Below are 7,358 nucleotides of genomic sequence, written 5' to 3' on the forward strand. Positions count from 1 at the left end.
TTTTCAGAAGTAACTGCAGGAGGAAATAAAGCAGGCGTGTTGCAGATTTCCTAAGGCCAGTATACTATGTGTTTTAACTGGGGAGACAGTAAATACACAGTGGGACGTATTTATTGTGGGATAAAGCTGTACTGACCTGCATGGCTGTGCATAAATTATACAGCATTAGGGCCAGGAAGCTATTAGAGTAGCATAGCATTATGCTAAGCATTATACAGCTGGAGAGGTTGTTTAATATAAACAAACAGAAATGTATGAAGGAAATAAAAATACACTTTCAGAACATGTTATGGACTCTGTGGACAGCTGGGAGGTTGTTGGGTCTCCTCACCTTCGGGATGTCACACAACACAGTTAAACACTAGTGGTGTCAAACATAAGGCCCAGGGCCAGAATTGGTTCATCAAAGACTTTAGAAAATGGAGAGGAGGACACAATTTTTAGCCTTTAAACTATATTTTTTATAAGTTTTACAGCTTCTCCTACTGATAAAGACCTCCTTCATAGCCATGCATGCTACACTAAAGTAAATAAGTAATAGATACACATGCCAATAACAGAAAGTTCCTGCTTTTCACTATCTGCTAAAGAATTTTATGATTTTTACAGTGGATTCATAGTAAAATAAAAATGTAATAATAAAATTATATTTTGTCAATAAATAATATAATTACATTTATAATTGGTGGACGGCCTGCACAATGAGCTGATGAGCTTATTCCTTACACAATTTAAGCCCAAAGCAGAATTTCTTTATTTTGTGGAAAAACCTGAGATGCACTTTTTCTTATATTAAAATATCTCAAGGATTAAATGTGTAGTTAAACTTCTTTACACTGACAGAAAGAGTTGTTTCACTGGTCCAGCCTCCTTAAGATCAAGTGGGCTGTACAAGGCCCACATGGTAAAATGAGTTTGACATCCCTGCACTGGACGGAGAACCGAGTCTGTACTAGAGCCACCATATGAATGAAAGAATCATAGACGTATGATAGACTGATTCTTGTTTTTCTATGTTTAATGCCAACCTAGCTGTTTGCTGCAGTCTGCTTAAGCCAAACAGGGTTTATAGGCTAAATGTTAAAAAGGAAAAAATCTCCATATAGCCATCCATCTATGCAACTGACTCCTGGACAGAGAGCCAAACCACACTGTACTTTGCAAAATGTAGAAATCTTCTGTTATGTCAAAAATGGCTACTGCTACATGAGTCCAAGTTAACACTGCAGAAAGTGATACTGGTGAAACTGGTTCACATCTGTGAGCTAACAACGAACCATGCAGGCCGTACTGTTGCTAACGACTAATTTTGACACCAGCTGACAGCCAACTAACCCCAAACAGAGCCAAATCTGGCAGCCATGCACAGGCCTCACATTTGGCCACACGTGGCAATGTGCATCGGTATTTTTAACAGGACGAACGAAACCGGGGTTACCCCGTGTCAGCAACTGTTGTCTTTAAATTTTCTAACCCACACTCCAGCGTGAATTGCTGCATTGTGCGCTCTGGAGAAGAGGTGCAGTTTGTTTGGGCAGGAGGAAGCAGCTATTTACACAAAAGGTGTTGGACCAGCACACGTTTAAGGGCTTTGGCTTGTGTGTGTGTGTGTCTAATGAGGGAGTGTTTAGCTGCGTAAGCCTGTGTATGTGAACATAATCACCCATGATATACAACATTATGGACGGTTCTTAATAGCTGCGTTTTAAGAACAACCATTAATGCAGCTTGTAAAATATTCCCAACACCAGGCCAAACACTCACTTCAGTTTCACCTCCCTCTCGCTCACACACACACACACACACACACCCTAGCTCTCTCTCTCTCCGCCTTGCTCTGCCCCTCTTGCTTTCCCTCACCTCATTTGTGGGAAAATTTATTTAACTCGTTAAAAACAATTCTCTGAATATTCCCAGCTGAGTGATCAAGCTTCCGTTTTTGTTCTTTTTTTTTCCATCCCTCAAACTTTTTTTTCACCCTCTGTTTTCTCTGGCTTTGTTTTTTTCCTCTCTTCTCTTAAACTAACCTGTATAATGTTGTCAGGACTGCTCGAGAATGAAGTGCTAAGTGTTGCTTTTTATGGGGAGGAAACAGACTGGAACAGCGGGTGCGTGCTTTCTGATGCCTACTAGATGCACACACACACACACACATACACACACATATACATATATATATGTATATGTACACAGTATATATATGTACTTTAAGATATACACATTTAACCCCTTCCCAACTGATTATGTAAAAGACCTGGTCACTGATAAGATTTTGATCCTTTAAGCTTTAAGCAGGTAGATCATTAGCGTTAGCATGTGCTGCATTTTTGTGTTTATGTGTGTTTGCAGGGTGAGTGGCTGACAGTGTCATTAAGGCACCTTTGGTGAAAATCTGTTCTCAATTGTTGTGGTGATTTCTGCTGTTTTAATTTGGACAGTAAAGGCGCTGCCAGGTCTACCCGCCATGATTCCGTGACCACTAAATATTAACTCCGTTCCCAGGCTCCCCGAACTGCTACATGTGCAAACTTTCTTTTATGCCCCGTGTCCATAAAAAAAGCCCAGCTCACAATTTCTTTTCCAAAATCACGGTGTGTCACGAGTGACGAGTCTTTGTTTAAAGGGTGTGAATAATGTGCCGAAAATTACTCTGTGTTTTTCGAAGCATCGTAAACTAAAGCTCGGTACCTTAGTCATTCTCTGTGTCTGTGCTATGGCTTTTAAAAGTGCAAGTACACTGTAACAAAGAAATTAAAAGGAAAGAAAAAAACACAATAGGGTCAAAAAAAATATTACCAAAATTCAGATTAAAAAAACTTAAAACACAACCACAACTTATCTACTTTTTTTAAGCTTTTACTGACAGTACAAAGGACAAAGCTAAAGATGTAAATTTGAAGACAAATTTAAGCAATAAGCCTGTTGCAGAGACTGTGGGCCTCAAAAGCAACTGTACAACCTCAGCTCTAAGTTTAGACTGAGGAACTGCTAGTAAAGATTTGCCACAGGATCTGTGTTTGTATGTGTGGAGCAAAAGCTGGGAAAAGCTAAAGCCAGACCCTGGAGAGCTTTAAGGATGATAAATATAACATTTATAACTTTACTATATTTTAAAATCAGCTGGAAGCTTGGACAAAAGATTTTGTTCTGTCTCTGTTTTAGTTTTAGAAAAATCGTCAAAATTCTTTTTATTATATTACATCTGATTATTTCTAAGCATTGAATTAATCAAAGCAGTCACACTTTTCGATTAGTGCATTCTCTGTTGTTTTTTCTGTGTCAGCTGCATCCTGGTATTTTGTTAATTTGAGTCTTATGTTGGAACGGGCTCCATTCTGTATTCAATAAGCAAATTTCTCACTCCCTCTCAGTCCCTCCAGGCCCTCTGCTGTCCCAGCTGACAGCTGGCTACAAGCACCTCTGACTCTGGTTTAGAGGATGAGATAAGCTACAACATGATTGGATGGAACTAAAACAGTTTCCGAAGTAAAAAACCGTGCGGTTGCATCAGGAAAAGGGCTGCAAAATAGTAAAGCAAATAGCAGAATGCAATTAGAGGAAATAGAGATTAGTTAAATCCATTTATGATTAAATTTACTAAAATTGCAGCAAGCTTATTGTCCTGCAATAAAATTGCACATAAATGTTTGCCAGTTCGGGATTAGGAGTGCATGATGTTTCGTTACTTTTGCATAGCTTTTAATTTGATTTCCATTGTCTAAAGAGACCAAAAATACATCATGTTGGAATATCAAGGGGTGTAATATTGGTAATAGTGGTGGTGCTGGGACCAGTTTAAACATGGCGTCGACATAGAGTGGAGACTTTGGATTGCCCCGTGGTTCTTTGACCTCAACCAGCAGGATATGCTAATCGCTCATCCATATTCCAGCTAAAATCTCAGTTTGCATGTCTCTGATATCTTTGTTTTGACTCATGTAGGAAAATGCACACGTGTTTGAGTCTGGGCGAACATGATTAGGTGGGGTGCTGGCTGTTAAAAAGAGCTAATAAAGTCTGTTCCCTTTCATTAGCATGTGGTAAAATGGCCTGGCGAAATTAGTTTGTGCGTGCGTGTTTAGGTGTAGGTCAGTTTAATAGTGTTTTTGTTAACTAGGTAATATTTCAGGTGCTGAGACAACATGCGCTGGAGTGTATGCCTGTGAGCGTGCGTTCATTAAACACGTGTTATGTTGTTAACAGCACACCTCATTGGCCAAACAAAATGAGGTCATTAAACTGGTGTACAACTGCGCTGCTTGTGTACTTACACTTAACAAAGGCGGGCTTATATTTGTCAATGTAAGGATTGTATATGCATATGTTTGTGTGCGTGTGTAAATAAATACTGTTTTACGTTCATGCAGCTGTGTTAGCATGTAAGATGTTGTCCTGGTAAGTCAGCAAAAGTAACCGTGATTGCAAAGTTAGCATGGAAAACACAAACACACTGCTGTGGTCCAATTGAAGGGGCAGTACCAGTTATAGTTCTTTTGTCCTGCTGTTGGCATTTGGCTCAATCTTTTTTTTAAAATATAAACATTTAATTGTAATTTTACACCACAATGCAAGCTGACAAAAAGAGAAAATTCTATATTTTTATTTATTTATTCAAAGATATAAAGTGCAATGTGAATGAAAACTGCAACTAATGCACAAATAAAACACTCATAGCTGACAAAAAACTATTTGCTATGTCAGAGGAAACAGTCAAAACTAACGTTTTCATGGGTCACAGGTCGTATCGGACTTTGCCCGGGCCATTGCAACATCTTAATTCTTTTCTTTTAAAGCCATTTTGTTGTAGATTTGTTGATGTACTTGTGATAACTGTCTTGTTGCAGGACCAAACGTCCACGAAGCTTTAACTGTCTGAAAAGATGGCCGCATGATTGACTCTGGAGTACTTTGGTATACAGAGAAGGTCATTGGCAGGTCCTGTGGCTGCAAAAAAGGCCCAAATGATCACCTCTCCAGTTGGCACTGGCTGATGTCCTGTGTTTGGTTTTATCAAATGTGTGGCTGTGCGTTATAGCAAAAGATGTCTTCTTTGGTCTCATTTGTTCCAGAGGTTATGTGGGTTTTTTACAGATGCAACTCTGCAAACTTAAACTGTACTGCCATGTTTTATTTTTAACAAACGTGTTCAGTCTTTTTCTAACTGTATTGTCATGAACTCAAACATTTAACATGCTAACTGAGACCTGTGGAGATGCAGGTCTTGGGTTTTTTGTAGTTTCTCTCAGCATTGCAGCGTCTGAACTTGGGTTGAATTTACTGGACTGTCCACTCCTGGGAAGACTAAGACTTATGTCCTCGCTGGCAAGACCGGACAACGTCGGGACCTTGGCGGAGTTCCCGCTTCAAGCCATGCACACCGGCAGCTAATCACACTCACCTGAGCTGTCGATCTCATCTTTGGGACACTACTTGTCTGCGCTACAAGCCTGGCTCCCACTAAAGGTAACCTCTTGTGTTTTGTCTCAAGAAAGAACTAATTACTGTCTCTTCTGTGTGCTCAGGAACTCGTGGACAGGACTGAAAAAAATCTCTCAAACTTTTGTAAATATTCCTGTGTGGACTTTGGAGATTGTTTATTGGGTCCTATTATTGCACTGTTTGGTAAACCTGGCATGTAGTCTTGCACTTTGTTTGTTTTTTCTTACAGTGCAAATGTCAAGCAAATGTGATGTGGTTCTATTATACTCACGAAGATGAAGATGTTTCTCCAGTAAATCTCTCCAAAACCCAAACTAATTATATCTGGATGGATATGAAATACTACAAGCCTGAGGGGAGAAATATGGGAGGGAATCATCTAGTTCACAGCTCCCTCTTGTCTTAAATCATCCCTGCTCTTTATTAGCTTTGTCTGTCTTATACCTTGGAGCCTGCTTGAAGAATTCTTTGGTGGACAGGACTTTACTTTCTTCAGTCCGAGCTATCTCCAGTAGTGCAGGTGAAATTTCTTTCAAACACTGGTTTGCATGTGCAAAACTGCACCCCTTCCAGTCATACCTGTAGTTTCTCACAGCTCAGTTCTGTAATAATTAAAACTGAGACTAGAAGAAAAATAAATCAAACACAGTTACCTGTTGAATGTTTTGACCACTCTCCACCCTTTAAAGTGACAGGAAGGTTAAAAGTATATGTTGCATCAACTCTTCTTTAACAAGTAACTTCAGTTCAATCAACTATTACACAGACCAACACAAGCATCTTCAGTGACTTAACATTATAAGAGGATACATTGCATTCTACCTACCAGTGTTTTCTCCAGCCAAGTTACCCTAAGAATGACGCTCACGTTGAACAAAGCTACATCTCGGCTCCAATGCAAACAAATGCGGCCTGAGCCGGGCCAGACCAGAGTTTGCATCCCATCACAATAACTTCCAATGTTTGCTTTTTGCTTTGCTTTGTTTTAACTGTGACCACAATCTTTGCCTAACCTCTGTACACAGTAACACTGCAGCTCCTTTGCACAAATTTCACACAAAAAAAAGAATTTAAAAAAGTTCCAGCATTTTGCTGAATTGTCCAACATCCACATTCTTGACTGGTAGTAGTTTTTCTAAAGGAGACAAATGAGTGTTTTGGAGGCATTCCTCAGAGTTAAGTTGTTGTTTTTTGTTTTTGCAGCTTACCCTCTCCTATTGTCACGTCTCTTTTATCTTAATACTTTTTTGTAATATTAGATATAGGTTTGGGAAAAGATAGAAAACCTAAATAAGGAGAGAAAAGAAATGACATTCAGTGCTTACCAGATGCCAAGCGCTCACCTGCTAAGGCCATTTTAGCCCATGTGGTATGTCTCTTGATGCCTCAGACTTTGGCTGTGCCAGAACTCTGACACTAAACTACTAAAAAAACTCAGACACTTGGATTGAAGGTTGTGAAGGTCTCAGAGGAGGATACCTCAACATGTTCCCAGGTCAAATTAGAATATGTGCTTCATTTTTTTCTAATGCAGCTGGCACATGAAAATGTATATAAAGGTTGTTGTGTATCTAATCCTCGCCCATCTTCCACTGTAGCTTCTAGATGATTGAAAACTGTGATTTGCAGGAGGGATTTTTAAAAGCACTGTAGGTTAGCTCCTCCTACCGTGCTGAAACAAAATCACTCTTTTCAGATGTGTGCAGCACCTTGTGTACAAAGTATAAAATCTACAATCACGAGGGAAACTTTTACCATCTGTTAATGAAGGCGGATGGAGCTCGCCTTTAAATTAGTGCAACTTTTATGTCTGCCTTTAATGAGTCATACGCCATGTGTGCCAATGTCATATGTAAGCTTGGGTCTTTCCCGTGGTGCATGCCTTCCCTTCTTCCAGTGCTAATGTGCTAATCTGCTGT

The sequence above is a fragment of the Mchenga conophoros genome, linkage group LG15 (genome assembly GCF_057382185.1).
Source record: "Mchenga conophoros isolate Kocher_MC1m ecotype Shallow Benthic linkage group LG15, M_conophoros_male_GT1.1, whole genome shotgun sequence".
NCBI classification, from domain to species: domain Eukaryota; kingdom Metazoa; phylum Chordata; class Actinopteri; order Cichliformes; family Cichlidae; genus Mchenga; species Mchenga conophoros.